The sequence below is a fragment of the Phocoena sinus genome, chromosome 10 (genome assembly GCF_008692025.1).
Source record: "Phocoena sinus isolate mPhoSin1 chromosome 10, mPhoSin1.pri, whole genome shotgun sequence".
NCBI lineage: Eukaryota > Metazoa > Chordata > Mammalia > Artiodactyla > Phocoenidae > Phocoena > Phocoena sinus.
Genome location: NC_045772.1, coordinates 11,619,845 through 11,625,714, shown reverse-complemented (window position 1 = coordinate 11,625,714; position 5,870 = coordinate 11,619,845). Strand labels below are relative to the sequence as shown.

Sequence of the window (5,870 nt, the reverse complement as noted above, 5' to 3'; positions counted from 1 at the left end):
AGTAAGGCGCTGAGGGGCGCGGCCTTGGAAGGTTGCCCCCGGCGGGCTGGCTGCAACGCGAGGCCGGCAGACGAACGCAGGTGACGACAGCTCCTGCAACTGGGCGCTAGACCCGCGCTCACCTTATATGGGCAGGCGCGGCGCGGCGCGGCGCGGGCGGGGCCGGGACGGCGCGGGCGGGGCGGGGCATCCTACCCTGCGGGCCCCGCCCCTAAGTCAAAAGAACCTCTGCGGGAAACTTTCCTGCAAGGGTGGGCCCATGCAGTGATGCCCCCTGGTGCCCAGGGTCCCTTTCAGGACTCCCCCCGCGCCCGTCTCCAGGCTGAGACCCGCGCCGGCCCCGTCTCACACGGGCTGAACTTGACTGACTCCCTTTGTGATTGTGGGCGGGCTTCTTCACTTCAACGCGGTCACAGGTCCTTACTGGGGTACCTGGGGGCGACGGGGGTAGCTTTAGTGACCGCATCTTGGAGCGCTCACTCACCGGGTCTTAGAGTCAGATGGTGCGCCTTCCCGGCCGGGTCTGTCCCAAGTGGATGCCTTTCCTAACTCTCACTAAGGAAGTCTCTGTAATCCCGGGCTCAGCTTAGGGCCTGGCTAAACATTAGCCATTGATTCATCGGAAGCGTTTGGTTGACTGAGCCCTTCCTGGTGGGACAGGCCTCCAAACCTAAGAGGAAGTGTCCAGCATCAGTCAGCCCGCTGGTTCCCTGACCTCCTGTCTTCTCCCTCCACCTGCTCCTCACTGCCCAGATCATTTCACCACCCTAATCTGTCCAATTGCTCTTTACAGCCCTTCACAGACACCCAGGCGCCCACAGGCTGTGTTGAAAGGGGAGCAAAATATACCACCCCAAAATATGGTATATGAAACATGAGAGAAGCTCTGAAAACTGAGTGTAAGTTACCTTTTTGGAAGAAAAATTTACATTTATAAGGGAAATCTCTATTTGTAAGGGTGTCTCCCTCTCTGTACCAGGGAGAGTAGGATGGCTCTTAATCTCTAGAAACTCTTATCCAGGGAGAAGGTAAGGACTTAAATCTGCGTAACAACCTTACCCATCTTTACTGTGCTTTTCATGGTCACCTCCCATAACTGACTCTCAGCCCCAACATTTTTTTTTTTAATTTAATGAGTTTATATCAAAAAATTAGGTGGTCATTTTACATTTAAGGAATAAAAATTAAAAAAAAAAAACCAATACAGAGAGTAAGGGGATTTTAACCAAGTTTACGTTTCTTTTTGCTATGGTTTTTAACAGTTCATCTCATCATATTGCTATGTGCAAATGCATTTGCAGTACCCATTACAATCATGAAACTAAATTTAAGGAAGTACATTGTTACTAATGGCCCTCAGAGGAAACTGATTTACCTTCTATTAAAAACTCTAGGGCTTCCCTGGTGGCGCAGTGGTTGAGAGTCCGCCTGCCGATGCAGGGGACACGGGTTCGTGCCCCGGTCCGGGAAGATCCCACATGCCGCGGAACGTCTGGGCCAGTGAGCCATGGCCGCTGAGCCTGCGCGTCCAGAGCCTGTGCTCCACAACGGGAGAGGCCACAACAGTGAGAGGCCTGCGTACCGCAAAAAAAAAAAAAAAAAAAAAAAAAAAAAAAACTCTACAGTGTATAAGCATTACGCAATAATGCTACTTAACCACCATTTTTCACAAGAACCATCACCAAAGTTTTCTGGAAATGAGCCCACAAAAGAATTAAATATTTAAAAGGTGAAATGTTCCTTATTTTAACTTTAGCAAGATCTTTCTTTTTCATTGTTAAGAAACACTTAATACTTAAGAGTTTTGGTGTTTTTTTTTTTTGCAGAACGTGGGCCTCATCACTGTTGTGGCCTCTCCCGTTGCGGAGCACAGGCTCTGGACGCACAGGCTCAGCGGCCATGGCTCACGGGCCCAGCCGCTCCGCGGCATGTGGGATCTTCCCGGACCGGGGCACGAACCCGTGTCCCCTGCATCGGCAGGCGGACTCTCAACCACTGCGCCACCAGGGAAGCCCACACTTTAAGAGTTTTAAAGCAAAGGCTGTTAAGAGTAGAGTCCAGATAGCTAAAACTGTAATCCTGAGTTCAAACTTACACATACATCTTTTGTAAATAGTTCTCAATAAAATATTCTCTCTCCCCAGCCCCTTGCCCCTAATCTTGAATCTTTTCTTACAAAACTTTGGTCAAGAGTAGAAACATAACCAGGCAGATGTATATGCCATACAACAAGACTGGTAAAGCCCAACAAATGAGTTTGAGTTTTAGAAATAGAAAGCAATTAAAATGTACTCAAAGTTACATTAAGAAAAGCTTTCACTGGGTAATATTGAAACAGTCACAAAGGTTACGAAAATACTGATATCAAACTGCAAATGATTACAATGTTAAAATAGACAAAAACTACTATACAAGAGCCTCTTTTAAAATGAAAAATAAAGAACACAACACACATACGAGTAAGGACTCTTTTCCTGTTCTACTCAAGAATCTGAGTCTTTATATTCATAGGGTTGGTTATGTTGACATCTAGTAGAGTTTCTTATGACATCTGACAGAGTCTCATTCCAATTTCAGATGGCGGCTCTCCTCTAAGGAACCTCTTGGTTTCGGTCACATCTTGGTCACTGTACAATTTCAAAGTCGTGCAGTATCGCCATGACGTGCTGAGGCGTGAAGACATATCCCACGTATAGTGCCATCCCCACATGGAATCCAGCATGGAATTGAACACAGTCCGCTCCCAGGGCTCCAGCATGTACAGTGCCATGACCGGCAGCTACTGGTAGTAGAACCAGGACATCTGCTTCCAGGCCCGCACCAGCGCCATCCCTGCCACGCACCTCCCGTGTTGCAGCCAGTCGTCAGTCTGTCCGGCCAGAAGAGTTACTCAGTTTCCTGGGAATCTCCCACGTATACAGAAGGTATACATGTTACTAAACTTTTGTTCGTTTTTCTCCTGTTAATCTGTCTTATGTCAATGCGTTTCCCCGGAGGCATCATTCTGTTCCATGCTTCCCTCCAAGAAAACCCTTCCTTTGCACACACTCAGACGTATGCTTATCCTTCACAAAGGTACCTCTTAATGTCCTCCCCCGACTTCTCTACTGATGACTTTATCTTTCTGAGCTTCAACTTCTTCATCGGCAAAATGAGGATAAATTAATGCTCACCTCACTATGTTACTGTGAGGGTCCAATGAGTTAATGTCCGTACCACGCTCAAGGCAGTGTGTTGAACAAATTCGTCTGACTACGTTCACCCACGCTCGTGCTCCGAGTTCCATGAGAGCTGGGCTCTTCTCTCTCCGCCGTGCGTATCCTGCGCCTGGCACAGGTGCTGATTTTTTGTTCTCGGGGGTGAATGAGTGGATTTCAGGTGGTGGGGGGAGGGGTGGAGGTGGTCCCTCACCGGAGTGGCCGCCACTCACATTGAGAAAGTAGACCACGCATCCGCTGGGATGTAGCATCTTCTGACTTTCCCTCCACAGCCTCCCCAGGGAGCTTCAGGGCACCCCGGGAGGGGTGTAGGATGGCTATTGATCCCCTTGTGTCCAGGTGAACCTCTGAGGCATGCAGAGGTGAAATTACACAGTCAGAGGCAGAGTCAAGACTCGTCCCCTTTTAGCACTCAAAGTCCTGTGTCCCGGGGACCCCCTTAAGTCTCAGGCAAACCAGGATGGTTGGTCATTCCAGACCCTAGTCTGGACTAGGGTCAAACCCTAGTCTGTGAGGAACCCCACCTCTGCCCTCCTCTGGGCCCGTGTCATTGTCTCCAAGATTTTTAGTGAGTTTCCTGAAGAGGAGACAACGCCTTCCAGCTCAGAGGGCCTGGGCCGCTAAAAAAATCAGTCTCCCTATTACTCTTTCTTACTCCAAAATTCAAACTCACAGCACAACTGGGGTGGGGGGGAAGAGAAGGGTGCAGACTTGGGGCTAGGAGTTCAGCTCACTTTGACAGACTCATGGCCACTCCTGTGACTGGAGAAGGAGGATCCTCAGGGCTCTCAGGCTGGCGGGGGAGAGGGACGCGTGGACCTGTGGCATCAGTCTGGTGGCTGGCCTGCTGGAGAAGGGTCTCTGAAGGGCAACCAGACCCGGCCCCTCCCCAGCTGGCCTCTGGCTCCCACGCCATCTTCCTCCCCTTCCCTCGCTGGGCCTGGTTTCCTCTATTAACCAGGGGAAGGGAGCTGGTCTCTGAGGGCCTTCCTGCCCTGAGGTTAGACTTGGGGCCAGCAGAGTGCTGGGAAATGCAGCCCCCAGAGAGGAGCCAGAAGAGGTCAAGCCCTCTTGAGCAAGTGGCCTGGGCCTCACATGTGCAAAGACACTCATCTTCCCAGGCTGCCCCAGCCCGAGCAGACCCAGCTCCCGCCCCGCTGGCCTCATCCTCCTGGGCCACTGTCCAGGGCAGCTGCTTCTCTGCTGGTTCCCCAGAGGCCCCGGGGCCAGCGCTGGGACACGGAGGGCCAGAGCTGGCCCAACACAGCCTGCCCTCCTTCCCCTTGCTGACGAGGAGACGCCCACTCTTGTGGCCTGAGACGCGCAGCCCTGACGGCCTGGCTATGGCTGGGTGGTCAGGGCCAAAGGCTGAGCGAACACCAGGCCCTCTGGGCAGCTGGCCCCCCACCTGTAGCCACCGTGAAGCCCCCCTACTGCCCGGGCCATGTGGTACTTAGCAGGGCCAGCAAATGCGGACATGGAAGGCAAGGCCTTTTGGGGGGGACTTGGCAGGGAGAAGGCACCCCCAGGGGGACTCTTTCCCGCTCCCTTCCTGTAGAAATACTCTCCCTATCAACCTCCCTGCCAACCTCAGTCAAGAACAACCTCAAAACTGGCAGTGGGGGGCTTCCCTGGTGGTGCAGTGGTTGAGGGTCTGCCTGCCAATACAGGGGACACGGCTTCGAGCCCTGGTCTGGGAAGATCCCACATGCCGTGGAGCAACTCAGCCCGTGCGCCACAACTACGGAGCCTGCGCTCTAGAGCCCGCGAACCACAACTACTGAGCCCGTGAGCCACAACTACTGAGCCCGCGTGCCACAACTACTGAAGCCTGTGTGCCTAGAGCCCGTGCTCCCAACAAGAGAAGTCACCGCAATGAGAAATCCGCGCACCGCAACGAAGACCCAACGCAGCCAAAAATAAATAGATACATTAATTAATTAATTAAAAAAAAAAAAACTGGCAGTGGGAACCCAGAGCCAGCTCTGGATTCTCTCCTCTTGCTGGTTGACCCCAGGCAAGGCCCCCATCCTCTCTGGCTCCCTCTCCCTCTCCTGGTCCAGCCTCAGTAGATTCCTTCCCTTGTTTCAACATCACAGGGTCCCTGTGAGATGGGAACGATTAATACAGGAAATAACATGAGAGGAACAAATACATCTGTTTCATGGGGAGGGAGTACTCGGTGGCCCAAGGACACAGAGGTGCCCAAAGTCACATGGGAAGTGGCAGAGTTGCTGGAGCCCAGCCAGGCCTCCTAGGTGAGGAGAGAGGGTCCTTTGTAATAGAGTCTGGGCGGTGGTATGATGATGAGGGCCAGACCAGCCACAGGGCCTGGCATGGAACAGCTCCCTAGTAGGTGACACGCTTCATCCGTTGCTTCACTCATTCATCTTGGGAGAGTCCTCTTCTGTGCCTGGCCCCATGGGAAGGGTGTGGGCAGGGAAGGCAGCCCAAAGAGCTGAACCAGGAGGGGCTTAGGGCTGTGATCTTTGCAGCTGCGTTTTCTCAAAGCCTAGTCCACAATCCTCTGCATCTAAATCACTAGGGCTTTAAAAATGCACATTCCTAGGTCCTACCCCAGACCCATGACCATCACCAGATCCTTATAAAAATGGTTGCCTTGGGGACTTCCCTGGCAGTCCAATGGTTAAG

At 52.4% G+C, this 5,870-nt stretch overlaps 1 pseudogene; it reads right to left on the bottom strand.

Moving 5' to 3' along the window:
• Window positions 1-2,607: 2,607 nt before the first annotated feature.
• Window positions 2,608-2,833, bottom strand: LOC116761055 (annotated as a pseudogene).
• Between the last annotated feature and the right edge of the window lie 3,037 nt (window positions 2,834-5,870).